The 14,995-nt window shown below is 40.0% G+C and overlaps 1 non-coding gene across 1 annotated transcript; it reads left to right on the forward strand.

Moving 5' to 3' along the window:
* The first annotated feature begins 14,476 nt into the window (after window positions 1-14,476).
* trnat-ugu lies at window positions 14,477-14,547 on the forward strand. The gene has a single exon. It is a non-coding gene; the product is annotated as a tRNA-Thr (tRNA).
* The last annotated feature ends 448 nt before the right edge of the window (window positions 14,548-14,995 follow it).

Raw genomic sequence — 14,995 nt, forward strand, 5'->3', positions numbered from 1 at the left:
AAGTGTCACTATTTAAAAATCAGTGATAGTCCACCTAAGGCAGGGATAAGGCAAATCTTTTTCTCTCAGAGAGTTGTAAGTCTTTGGAAGTCTTGTCTTGCAAAAGGTATGGAAGCAGAGCCTTTGAATACTTTTTAAGGCAGAGGTAGATAGATTAAGCAAAATGGTGAAAGCTTATCAGAAGGGAATTCGGATTTGAGGCCATTATCAGATTAGCCATGATCTTTTTTGAATGGCAAAGCAGCACAAGAGAATGAATCCCCCATCCGTGCTCCTAATTCACATGTAAATCCAGCTGATTATTATTTGTGGATATGACTGTAATTAACTTACAATACCTTTCAATGCAAAGTTTTAAGTGCTAATTATTTTACTTTGATGGATGTAGGATTTAAGAGGAGTAAGTCATTTGGCTCTTCGATACTGTTCCACCATTCATTAAGATCACAGCAGATCTTATGATGTGGCCACATAATCTCCACTTTCTTGTCTGTATCTCTTTATAACACTTGATTCTCTTGTCTATCAAAAAGCCAACTCTGACTTGAATGAATTCAATGAATAAGCTTCCACAGCTTTCCGAGGAAGATGATTCCACTGCCCAAGGATTTAACAAAAAAAAATCAATTTCCTCATCCAAACCTTAACAAAATTGACGTCTTATTCTCAGACTGTGTTCTGTAGTTCTAGTCTCCATTCCCCCTCAGAAGAAACCTCATCCAGTATTCTCACGATCAAGTCCCCTCAAGATGCTATATATTTCAATAAGATCACCTTTCATTCTTCTAAAATTCAACGGGTATAGGCCCAATCTATTCAACATTTCTTAATGAGATAAACTCTTCATCCCAGGAAGAGACAAGTAAATCTTTTCTGAACTGCTCCCAATGCAATTACTGTCTAACCACATTCAAACAATCTATGTAAATTTTTGTAATTCGTCTATCAGGACACCCCGATCCATCTGTAACACTGATTCTGCAATTCCTCACCGTTTAGATAATATATCACTTTTCTATTCTTTCTGCTGATGTGGCATGTTTACATTTCCCCACATTATACTTCATTTGCCAATCTTTTTGCCCACTCACTTTGTGTGTCTATGTTCCTTTATAGACTATATAATAAGATGCAGTATAATAACTGTAATAATCAGGCAGTGATTAAAAAGGCAGCCAGTTTTAAGAATGAAAGATAAACATCAAAGAATATGACCTGCCTGTTCTTGTGACTGAGATATGGGGCAGAAAGAGCAATCTTTTTATTGGGTTAATGGAGGGGGAGCCACAGACCTAGATAGATTGTGGTATGTGACCAACAATTGACCTTGACATTAAGGCAACACTTGATTGAATGTTGCGTCAAGGAGCCCTTGCAAAACCAGAGTCAATAGGAACGGAAGTGAAGCCTTTCCACTGGTTGGAGTAATACTTTGTGTAATAGATGATTGTTCTCATTAGAAGTCAATCTCTCTGTCCAGGGACACCGCTGCAGGAGTTCCTCAGTGGATTGTACTAGGCCCAACTATTTACATCTGCTTCATCAATGTTGTTCTTTCCATCATAAGGTGAGACCTGGGGATGTTCACTGATGATTGCACAATGTTCTGCACCATTTGCCATTCCTCAGATACTGAAGCAGTCCACGTCCAAGTGCAACAGCAAAACGTGGACAACATTCACTCTTGCACTTATAAGTGGTAAGTACCATTTATGCCATAAAAGTACTAGACAATGATCATCTGCAATAATTGAGAACCTAACAATATACCCTTGACATTCAGTTGTATTTTCATTTCTAGTAGCCTAAAACCAACATCCTGGGGATTACCATTGACCAGAAACTGAACTAGAAAGACCATATAAATACCATGGCCACAAGAGCAGAGGTTCAAAATATTGGAAGAATTAACTCTGCTTTTGCCTCTTTGAAGACACAAGGTAAAAGTGTACTAGAGTATTCTCCACTTACCTGAATGAGTCCAGCTCCAGAAAGCACAATACCATGATTTGCATGACTTGCATACCATCCACCACCTTCAACATTTACTCCCTTTACCACCAATGCACAGCAGCAGCAATGAGTGCCATTTACAAATGCACTGCAACAATTTACCAGAGCTCTTTCGATAGCATTTTTCAAAGCCACTACCTCCACCATCTGGAAGGACAAGGGCAACAGATGAATGGAAGCACCACCATCAGCAAGATCGCCTGCAAGGCACACGCCATCCTGACTTAGAAATTTATCATCATTCCGTCCAAGTCACGGGGTCAAAATCCTTGAACTCCCTTCCTAACAGCACTGTGGGTATGCCTAACCACATAGACAGCAATAGACCTCATCAGTGATGCCGTATACAATAAATGAATAAATAAGAAAATGTTCTACTGGAATTGAACATATCTATTAGAAACTGTTCATAACTTAACTCTGGCCTGCTGAGTTATGCCCCAATTCTGGTTCAGAACTACACCACCCTGACACCAAAAAAGACCCTGCAATTTTTAGTGCTTTAATTTTTGTGAACCAGATACAGTGGTGCAGTAGTAATGTCACTGTGCCAGTAATCTGATTCCCAAGCTAATCTTCCAGAATCATAGAATCCACACAGCACAGATAGAGGCCATTCAGCCCATCAAGTATGTACTAACACTCTGAACAGCATCCCACCCTATACCTGTACCAGTACCCCCACACTCACCATAGTTAACCCATCTAGCCTGCACACTCTGGGGCAATTTAACATATCCAATCCACCTGGCCTGTACATCTTTGGATTGTGGGAGGAAGTCAGAGGACCCAGAGGAAACCCACACAGACATGAGAGAACACGCAAACTCCACACAGACATCATCCAAGGCTGGAATTGAACCCAGGTCCCTGATTGCTACAAGGCAGCAGTGCTAACCACTGTACCACTCCCATTCTGGGTATATGAATTCAGATCCCAACATGGCAGATGGTGAAATTTGAGGTAAAAAGCTGGAATTAAAAATGAACCTATTGACAACAATGTAATCATTGTCAATTGTCATAAAACAAACTTATCTGGTTTACTAATGTCCTTTTTGTAAAAGAATCTGCTGTCCTTACCTGACCTGGCCTAGATATGACAACAGACCCACAACGATGTGGTTGACGCTTAACTATTCTCTAACCAATCAATAATAGGCAATGAATGCTGACCTAGCTAGCAAAAGCCACATCCCAGTACAAAAAAAAATTGAAACTTAACTTCCTCAGCAACCAGTGCACAGTGACAATAGTGTGCACCATCCCTAAAATACACTGCAGCAACTCTCCAAGACTCCTTCAATAGGACTTATCAAACCCACAACCTCTACCACCTAGAAGAACAACGGAAGCAGGCCTAGAGAAACGTCACCTCCTCCAACAGTGCCTCAAATTAATACACCATCTTGATTTGGAAATATATTGCCATTTCTTTATCATTGCTGATTCAAAATCCTGCGATTCATAGTCTAACAGTCCTGTTGGGGTACCTATCCCATACACACTGCAGACTTTCAAGAGTATAGCTCACTATCACCTACTCAGGAAAAGTGATTGTTCATGACATCCAGGTGGTATTTGACTGAGGATGCCTTCAAGGTGAAGATTCAATGGAAATCTTCTTCGAACTATAATAAATCTGACCAAGACACACTAATAATTCCAGCAACAATTCCGTCTCTGGGTAAAAGAAATGCTAGCGATGACCACATCATATGAAAGAATATTATGCATTGAGAACAAGGGTAGAGGACCTTCAAAACCGTGAACAGGACCCAATTCCAGAATCAACGCTAATCAAATTGCATTGTGTAGTCCCAGAGTATTAAGGCCACACACCGCAATCTGATCTTTCTCTACTTCATTTTGACTCCCACGAGTTTCACGGAATTGGACCATTTTGACAAGAAAAATGTTTCACGGCACCTCAGAAGAATCATGAACATATTCCCAAGCTCAGCGTGAAAAAAGTCTCCTGCTTGTGGAATTCTCTTATTTACAGGCTTGGAATAAGAAGAAAAAGTGTTCCTTCAGTTTCAATAAATTGATACTGTATTGTTAGAAGGATGTGTTTTTATTGCAGTAACTGAGCTGTATCTCCAAAGGAAAGTTGACATTATATTGAGCAGGATTATATAAGTGTTGACATCTGTTACAGTTTGTTTATCCAATGGAGAAGTTTCATTTATGCATTCAAAACTGCAAAATTTTCTTTTCCAGAAAATACCACTGCCATGTTTTGATCTGAGATTAAATGTCCAGTGACCTTCAGCCTTGAAAGAAATGGCACTGCTGCTGTATATTTAAAAAAAAACTAAGCAGTTGCTGCACTGCATTGATTGACAAGCAATCTGCTTTGAATAGGAAATGTAATAGCAGCTGCAGCTTTAAAAAACGGCCACCTGGTATTGCAGTTTCAATCGACCACATTGCTGATATTTCCCAGAATTTGTTTTGACAGATAGCACCATTATGAATGTTTAGCTGAGTTTGAAATGCTTCAGAACCAGTTATTTCTGCTATGGAGGAAAGGGGAGACACTAAACACATTTTCATTGACAATTTTAAAAGAACATTAAAGGAATCTTTAGTGTCACAAATATTGTGTTTTTTTTTTCAGTACGGATTGACCAATTGAGGGGATTGCACTTTTGAATAACTCTTACATTTTTTCTCCCGCGGTATGAAGTATATTTGAATATAACAGCCCTAATAGATTTATAGAAGACCTTTTCCCTTGTCTATTTCAAAGATATCTTGAAGTTTGCCCATAGTGGATTTTAGAGAGGTGGCTTTGGATGGTAGATGGGGAGGATGGATGCATGGGTTATATGAAATGTATGGGGAATATGGTGGCATTGCAGGCAAGGCGGTGGCTTTGAGGGTTTGGGGGTCATGGAGGTGGCATGTGGAGTGGTTAGATGAGTGAGGGCTTGAGGGCCTAGTCTTCGTCATTGAAACTGGACTAAAGCCCCACTAAACAGAAGTGAGCATTCCAGACTGATGGCCTCACCATCTGTCCACCTCAAAGTTGCCTCAAATCTGCCTCTGGAGGTGGTGGGCCCAGTTCTATCCCCTCTCCAATTCACAAGAATGAAAATACAGTGGATGGGTACCCTTCTGGATCAGGAGGGTTCGCAACTTTACCTTCCTGGATGAGATTCCAGCTCAGAGAATCATTGGGTCGTAGCTAGAAGCTATTTGATCCATCAAATTTACTCCAGTTCTCTGCAGAACAACCTAGTCAGTCCCATTTCCCTCCTCGATATACACATTCTTCTGCAGGGGTCCATCCAATTTTGTTTTGAAATAATCAAATATCTCAGTTTCCACCAGGTGGTGGTAGTACAGTGGTAATATCATTGAACTGGTAGTCTGGTGCTAAAGTCGCCATAGTCCCAATGGATCATCAGACTGCTCTCGCAGCATGGGTTCAATTGCTTCACCAGCTCAGGTTACTGTGAAGTTCCCATTTTTTTCAACTTCACTTCTTGCCTGAGGCGTAACGACTCTCACCACCAGTGATCTCAGTCTATTGACAGAGCAGCCTTATGGTTAGTGCTGACTTTATCTTTTACTTTAATCTAGGGGTCCAAGCTAATGCTCTGGGGACATAGGCTCAAATCATAACCACACTATCTGTCTACTGTCGATTATCCATGAAGTGATAGACGGGGTCATTGATAGTGTTGTCATTTGGCACTAGCTCAGCAATAACAGTTCAGTGTAGGTTTTACTGAGACCATTCAGCTCCTGACCTCATTATAACCTTGGTCAAAAGAAGTACAAAAGAGCTGAAATCTAGAGGTGAGGGTGATTGTTCATGACATCCAGGTGGTATTTGACTGAGGATGCCTTCAAGGTGAAGATTCAATGGAAATCTTCTTTGAACTATAATAAATCTGACCAAGACACACTAATAATTCCAGCAACAATTCTGTCTCTGATGAATTTAAATTTCAAAGCTCCTCAGTTGAAGTTTTGTACTCATCTGTGGAGATCATGAATAAGACTATTCACAGATTCCCCTGGAGGCTGAATCCTTCTGTTAAATCTTGTATTGTTGCGGCTTCTGACATTTCCTCTTTCTTCATGAAAAGAAATGGACATGTTCCTTTCTTTTACAGCCTAAAACAGAATGCATGTCCATTTCCACAATATTTCAAATAAACCGCTGAGGCTGTGTCCTAAATAATCTTACTGCTAAATCAATGGTTTAAGTTATGAGTTTTTCAACCTTTTCACAGTCTTAAATTCTCCCAAATATCTTCTTCTATCAGATCCTGTCTTCAAAATCTTTAAAATTGCTTTTCATCCCTATAAATCTGCACGACAATGTTCAAAATGCTGTGCCCTAGGTATAAATTAATAGCCTAGACTTCACTACTGCAGCCATGCCTTGTGGAGTGTGCCCACTATAGCAGTGATATTTATTGTGAATGGTAAGTGTTCCTCTCGAATTCTTATTTGAACCACCCTACTGTTTTGCACTGTTATTTTAAATTTATCCCCCAGCCGAGACGGATCTTAACTTTGTTTGTGGAGCTCCAAAATTGTTGCTTCTAAACAAACCCTTGAATTAAGACTGTCCTTACAAGATCTTCTTCTCTAAGGACTCCATAATTGTTAACTGTGTCTTGTGTTTTTATTCCTTTACTACATCATACTGTCCTGCCTACCCGTCTTAACAGCTCTGAAGTGAAGTTTATACCAAAAAGAGTAACTTCGTAACAAGAAGTACTTTATTACATCAGAGAGAGCAAGAACTGCAGATGCTGGAGTCAGTGACAACACAGTGTGAAGCTGGAGGAACACAGCAGGCCAGGCAGCATCAGAGGAGCAGGAAAGTTGGCGTTTCAGGTCAGGACCCTTCTTCAGAACTTTTTCATGTAATGAAGAAATTCATGTAATTTATTACATGATAGCAATAGATACAAATTACATTTACTAGTTAGGCATTCTCATGAAAATGAACAGGAGTCAGATGGCACATCTGACACCATCGGGATCGAGAGCTGGGCCCCTGCATTCTAGACCCAAGGTGGTATGGCAACACCAGATTGGATGAAGCCCAATGCAATCTCCAACATTCTCTGTAAGAAAAGGGGTAATCTGCCATGGGTGTCTAAAGAAATAAGGGAGGCTATCAAATTGAAAGAAAGTGGCCAAAAACAGCATGAAACTAGAAGATTGGGAAAACTTTAAAGGTCAACAGAAAGCCACAAAAAGAGCTATAAGGAAAAGTAAGATAGAACATGAGAAAAAACTAGCACAGAATATAAAGACAGATAGGAAAAGTTTCTATAAATATATAAAACGAAAAAGAGTGGCTAAAGTAAACGTTGGCCCTTTAGAGCATGAGAAGGGGAATTTAGTTATGGGATATGATGAAATGGCCGAGGCATTGAACAGGTATTTTGTATCGGTCTTCACAGTGGAGGACACTAATAACATGCCAGTAATAGACAAAGAGACGAAGGTAGGTGAGGACCTGGAAACAATCATAATTACGGAAGAGGTAGTGTTGGGCAAGCTAACGGAGCTAAGGATTGATAAGTCTCCTGGCCCTGATGGAATGCATCGCAGGGTACTAAAAGAGATGGCGGGAGAAATAGCAGGTGCACTGGCGGTAATTTTCCAAAATTCGCTGGACTCTGGGGCAGTCCCAGCAGATTGGAAAACAGCAAATGTGACGCCACTGTTTAAAAAGGGAAGTAGACAAAAGATGGGGAATTATAGACCAGTTAGCTTAACCTCTGTAGTGGGGAAGATGCTTCAGTCTATTATCAAGGAAGAAATAGCAAGGCATCTTGATAGAAATTGTCCCGTTGGGCAGATGCAGCATGGGTTCATGAAGGGCAGGTCATGCTTGACAAATCTTTTGGAATTCTATGAAGACATTACCAGCAAGGTGGACAATGGGTACCCAGTGGATGTGGTGTACCTAGACTTCCAAAAGGCCTTTGACAAGGTGCCGCACAAGAGGCTACTGCATAAGATAAGGATGCATGGCATTAAGGGTAAGGTATTAGCATGGATAGAGGATTGGTTGACTAACAGGAAGCAAAGAGTGGGGATAAATGAGTGCTATTCTAGCTGGCAGTCAGTGACTAGTGGTGTGCCTCAGGGATCGGTGTAGGGACTGCAATTATTTACAATTTATATAGATGATTTGGAGTTGGGAACCACGTGTAGGGTGTCAAAGTTTGCAGATGACACTAAGATGAGTGGCAAAGCAAAGTGTGCAGAGGACTGTGAAACCTTGCAGAGGAAGATAGATACATTGAGTGAGTGGGCAAAGGTCTGGCAGATGGAATACAATGTAAATAAATGTGAAGTCATACATTTTGGTAGGAGTAATAGTAAAAAGGATTATTACTTGAATGGTAAAAAGTTGCAGCATGCTGCTATGCAGAGGGACCTGGGTGTCCTTGTGCATGAATCACAGAAGGTAGGTCTGCAGGTACAACAAGTAATTAGGAAGGCAAATGGAATTTTATCCTTCATTTCTAAAGGGATTGAAATTAAAAGCAGAGAGGTTATGTTGCAGCTGTACAAGGTGCTGGTGAGACCACACCTGGAGTACTGTGTGCAGTTTTGGTCTCCTTACTTGAGAAAGGATGTATTGGCACTGGAGGGGGTGCAAAGGAGGTTCACTAGGTTGATTCCGGAGTTGAGGGGGTTGGCTTATGAGGAGAGACTGAGTAGATTGGGATTATATTCATTGGAATTCAGAAGATTGAGGGGGGATCTTATAGAAACATATAAAATTATGAAGTGAATAGATAAGATAGAAGTAGAGAGGATGTTTCCACTGGCAGGTGAAGCTAGGACAAGAGGGCATAGCCTCAAGATTAGAGGGAGCAGATTTAGGACTGAACTGAGAAGGAATTTCTTCACCCAGAGGGTTGTTAATCTATGGAATTCCTTGCCCAGTGAAGTAGTTGACACTACTTCAGTAAACGTTTTTTAAAAAAAAGGTAGATTTTTTTTCGAACAATAAAGGAATTAAGGGATACGGTGAGAACGCGGGTAAGTGGATCTGAGTCCACGAAAGGATCAGCCATGATCTTATTGAATGGCGGAGCAGGCTCGAAGGGCCGGACGGCCTACTCCTGCTCCTAGTTCTTATGTTCTTATTAACTACTTTAGAGCATTACTTTATACACAAACCATCTCCTTTTCAAAAGGCAGTTAAACATGACCAATATTTGTCCTGGTCTTGTCAATGACACTCACATCGTGATAGAATTATTTTACAATGGGCTTTATGCTCACACAGTCGAGACCAATAAGTGAACAGGTCAGGCACGTTCTGAGCTAACAGGAATTCAGTGTTTAATGGGAGATTATTTTCTTTAATGTTTGAAACATGTAAAAGTGAACACTAACATTGACTGTTTGTATAGTTTTGAAAGTTTTTGTCCCAGTGTTCAACTGTTACAAATCTAGATTATGGGAATTCCAAAGAATATTTCTCTAATTTTGCACATTTCAGAAAATACAGATGAGAATAAAAAGAGGAATGTGACACTGATTGCTTGTACATTGTCAACTGCCCACACTTATGCAACCTATACTCTGGCAACTGTACATATGGTCCCAGAAATGCGTGGTTGGGAATGTCTGATGAACTACAGCCTGTGGTGAAGATTAATTTGTGCCATCTGCTCAAACATGATCTGTTTGGACCCTTCATTACGTCAATGGTATTAAACCATGAGCTTGTATTCCTCAGGCTCAATCCAAGCAATTCCAAGCGCCATTAGCAATTTTTTTTTCTATTCATTTGTGGGATGTGGGTGTCGCTGGCTGGCCAGCATTTCTTGCCCATCCCTAGTTGCCCTTGAGAAGGTGGTGGTGAGCTGCTTTCTTGAACCGCTGCAGTCCACCTGCTGTGGGTTGATGCACAATGCCATTAGGGACGGAATTCCAGGATTTTGACCCAGTGACAGTGAAGAAACTGCGATATATTTCCAAGTCAGGATGATGAATGGCTTGAAAGGGAACTTGAAGGTGGTGGTGCTCCCATATGTCTGCTGCCCTTGTCCTTCTAGATGGAAGTGGTCATGGGTTTGGAAGGTGCTGTCTGAGGATCTTTGGTGAATTTCTGCAGTGCATCTTGTAGATAGTACACACGGCTGCTACTCAGTGTTGATGGTGGAGGGAGTGAATGTTTGTGGATGTAGCAGGTTGCTTTGTCTTCGATATATCAGTCAGTCAGTCAATCAACAATGCATACAAAACCTGCAACTGTTCTTTTTTGTACTGTTGGTTTCCAAAAGACCCTGACCATGAAGGCAATTTCTCCCAGAATCCTACAATAGTTCCAACAGGGTACTGGCTAGATTGCCAGAGAAAGAATATAATATGACAATGTATGCCATTGCCCAGAAGAATCTCCAATGAATTTCAGGGGCCCTGTTCATATCCGCAAAACCTAAAGTTGTCACCAGCTGCAAGGAGTTTCAAGTACCATTTATGCCCTGTGGCCATAGGAGTTTGTGAAGAAATAATGAAAGGAAAACACTGAAGCCTATAATTTTGCCAATTCCTAGAACATTAAATACAATTGTCTAAAATGAATGCAGTGGTTTAAAATTAATTTGCCATCATTTTTTGTCTGCTATTTTGTCCAATGGGCAGGAAACTGATTTTAACTTAGGATGTGGATCAGGCACACATTGTGGACCTCCCTGATTCAGATGGCATAAACCTGGGGATGGAGTGAGAGGGGAATTGGCCAAATGGGGGAAGGTAAGGGGTCTGCAGTAGATCATAATCAGGGGAGGAAGAGCTTAGCACAGGGATTGGGTGGGAGGGACACATTTCTTCAGAAGATTCAGAAAATATCTTCTTCTCTTCCTGGTCATAGGAAGACATTTAAAAGAATTAAAATTATCAACATGTCTGGACCTCCTCTGGTCCTGCTCCTGCTTACAGCTAGAATGTCAACTTTGAGTCCATACTGTGCACAAATTGTATGAATGGATGTTAAACTATTACTGAGGAACTAATCACGCCTTGAGTTCACAATTGTTACATATGAACAAGGCTCATTTGTCTGTGATGAGTTCCTTTTCTTAAAAACACTGCATTTGTAAAATAGCGATGAGTGAAAAGCACAGTGAGCAGAACAGGCAACATGTAAATGCCGTTATGACCATTCCATTGCTCTGCTCCCATTGTCCATTTGGTCATTGGGTTTTGTGCACATACTTTAGCGTTTGGGTTCTTTTTAGACTGATTGAGGAGAAGGCAAGGTCAAATATGCCTATGCTTAGACTCCTTGAGAACTTTGTTTATTGTATATTAACACTAATGACTATACAAGGTAATGTGAGATATATCAGGCTGTAATTGTATTGTCACATTGTTAGGATACCATTAACGACAAGCATTTCTCTCTTCAAATTTAGTTAACTCCTCCTAGATTGTACAATTGTACAACTTGTGACATCATTGCAAGGTTGCTCCAGGGTTTGAAAGCCCTTTCACAACATCCCATCATAAGCATTCCCCTGTCCCCATTATAATTATTGATTAACAGTTATATACCATCTCAAACAAGCTGCTCAGTTTACTTCTTCATATATTTTTCCTTATCACCTCTACACCTCCCCAGATCTTTGATTTGATTAATCTGTGTCAATAGGTGGGTAAGGAACGTCTATCTCAAGGTGAAGAGAAACTTGGGGTAATGTTGGTGAGCTGACTTTCTCTATGGTGTTTCTGTTAGATCAGAGATTTAATCAATCTGGCTGCCTAACCACACATTCTAATGGAAAGTCCAAATCAAGTGATTGGCCATATCAAAAGCTACAGTTGATGTTGCACATACATTTATTTCTCTGATAGTACCTTTTCTTCAACATCCCATGTTCAGATTGAGATAGCAAGAACTGCAGATGCTGGAGTCAGAGACAAAACAGTGTGGAGCTGGAGGGATACAGCAGACCAGGCAGCATCAGAGGAGCAAGAAAGTTGATGAAGGATCCCGATCCGAAACATCAGCTTTCCCGCTGCTCTGATGCTGCCTGGCCTGCTGTGTTCCTCCAGCTCCACACTGTGTTGTCTCTCGTTCAGATTGGTTGTCCGTTGGTATTTATTCCCCATTTGTAGAAATATGCTCCATTGTAGCATCGGCCTGTCCTTCAAAATCCTATTCCAAGGAATAAATATACGTGTTGTTTGGAAGACAATTTGGTTTGATACTTGATGTAATAGGACTGGACAGTTTTGTATTTCTTGATTTGCGGTTTTGGAACCATATTTGTGACAAGATATTGTAGCATTAGATTACATAGTATTTTGTATTAAAGTTGTCACTTATGGTATATTTTTCAGATAAGTGGTCTGCTCCTCTGGTTGAATACTTCCATGATTTACATAATCAGCAGGTACAATGTTCTGCATTAAATTGAACTTTCACAGTATAATGCTCTGGAACAATTTTCTAGGGTCTGTACACATTATTATTTGGACTACTAGTCCTACACCAAGATCCTATTTTGCCTGAAGAAGCTCAATAACTGATTTATCTAAGAGACCAATAATGATTCTGTCATAAATGAGATCTTTTTGTACATTTTCATAGTTGAATGGTTCCAACAGATTCATTAATAACTTGTATATAATACCCACAGTCTTTCCTGAGAGCTGGTTTCTGCTATGGAAGCATGATATTGCCAGTGTCTTGTTTGTTCTTGAGTTGAAATCTTATCCAAATTCATTTGTGCAATTTGTTTCTCATCAATCTGTTGTCTATATAAGAAAGGATCTAATGTTCTTCCCATGTATTAGGGAAGTGAGCAAACCTGTTCTGCTCTTGATTGGTATCCAATCCAAAAGCTGTTCAAAATTTTAGGAATTCTGCTTTCCACAATTGCCAATTTGCTGGTCTACCAAATAGAGCTGATAGTTTGAATTTCTCGAGCAAAAGGAGTGGTACTGATAAATTTTGTTGCATTGGCTGATCACCTCAAGTTATTGATTATTTTCTTGATTTGGAAAATGATTGGGAGGATTTTGATCTTCTTGTGCTCTACACATTAGAATTATTGCTGATTCTTTTGTTGTAAACTTATTCAGCATTAAAACGGAAAGCAGTAAAAGTTTCTGCTGTTTTAAATGCTGCTTTAAAAAAATGCAGTTTTCCATTAACAATGTCTTATCTTTATGGAGATGAAAGAAATATTCCTTTACCAAAATGGCTGAAGCATTTCCAAAAGATCTCTGTGTAGAAACTTTCTCAAAATAGTTTTAAATGAGGAGATTCAATCAAAGATGGTTGCAATGTATGATTTGTGCCTATTACTCTGCATCTGAAGCACTTTCACTACATGATCAAATTTATATGCTTTTTCTTTGTTTCCAATGCTGTTTATTTAAGAATGATATTCAACAAAAAAATCTTAGTTTCTGAATAAACTTGTGTTTCTCACCCAACTCATCAAAATAATAAAGATTTAACTGTTAAGACTCCAAAACTTTACTTAAGAATCTTAGAACAATTCTTATTCCTTATTTCTTCAATTGATGAACCTTAAGCCTGTTTATAAAGAGTTTTCTTAACTTAGTTGCTGACAAATTTGCTGTCAAGTAAATAGTTTAATGCTACAATATTACGGTCTTAAAAACAGAAATTGCTGGAGAGAAATTCTCACCACAGATGCTGCCAGGCCTGCTGAGTTTTTCCAGCAATTTCTGCTTTTGTTTCTGATTTCTAACATCCATAGTTCTTTGGTTTCTATATTATTTTGTAACTCTGCTTCCAAATCTAGATTTTCTAAATATTCCTCTCTAGTGATTGGAACCAGGTTGACCTTTTCAACTACGAGGCTCTTGATTGGGGATGTTAACCTAGGCCGATCAGGAAAGCCTTGACTGACTAATTTAACCAGGAGTTTGGAATCTCCTCAGTTGAGGACTGACTCTGAGCTGGCTGGCCACAGCCAATATACTGTGTACTAATAAATAAAGGGTGGCTTGGTGACAGGACGCTGGCCTCTCTACAGTTACTTCATCCTCTAAAGTATCAAATTGACTTTGGATGTCCAGTAATTGGTCTCTTTTCAACGATGATTCATCTGTCCTTTGATGGTTTGCAGGTTTTTACCACTATAACTATCTTTTATTTTCCCTTGAAAGTTTGTTTCCCCTATTATTGGTTGTAAAAGCTTCCACTAATTTCTGATTGTCTTTGTTCAGACCTGAGGTTCTTCTGACTGCTAACTAGTCTTGAAACTATATGGCTAGTTTTTTGGAAAAGTGAATTTTTGTATTTATCTATCCACCAGATAATTTCAGGTCTGTTTCTGCTATCACTGCTATCATTTTCGAGAAAGTGGATCTCATCAGTGCCACCACCTTTCACCTAGGTGAAATGGCTAAGAATTTGGTTTCTTTACCAACTAATTGAGGAGAAGGCAAGTTCAAGATCTGTCTTCAGGCTTTCAAAGGCGTGGTGGCCAAGTGGGAAGGTGTTGGTCTTGTAAACCGAAGATTGTGGGTTCAATCCCACCCATGCCTACCAGTGTACTGGTTGTTAGTTTCAGAGCCACAGTGTCAGTCATTTGCCATGGTGGCTCAGTGGTTAGCACTGCTGCCTCACAGCGCCAGGGGTCCAAGTTCAATTCCCCCTCAGGCATATGTCTGTGCAGAGTTTGCACATTCTCCCTGTGTCTGGGTGGTCCAGTTTCCTCCCACAGTCCAAAGATGTGCAGGCGAGGTGGATTGGCTGTGCTAAATTGCCTGAAGTGTTTAGGTGGGTTTGGGGAATGGGTCTGGGTCTGGGTGGGATGCTCTGAGGATCAGTCTGGAACTGTTTCCACACTGCAGGGGTTCTTAAAAAAATACTCTGATTACTACATTTTAATGCTAAATATTACTATACTCGGGTAATCTAAGCTACACCAGGTTCTAACCTTATTGTTACATTATTAAGAGAATATTATCTACATGTGCTTCTGTCTTCAAA

The sequence above is a fragment of the Rhincodon typus genome, chromosome 16, assembly GCF_021869965.1.
Source record: "Rhincodon typus isolate 14 chromosome 16, sRhiTyp1.1, whole genome shotgun sequence".
In the NCBI taxonomy this organism is placed as follows: domain Eukaryota; kingdom Metazoa; phylum Chordata; class Chondrichthyes; order Orectolobiformes; family Rhincodontidae; genus Rhincodon; species Rhincodon typus.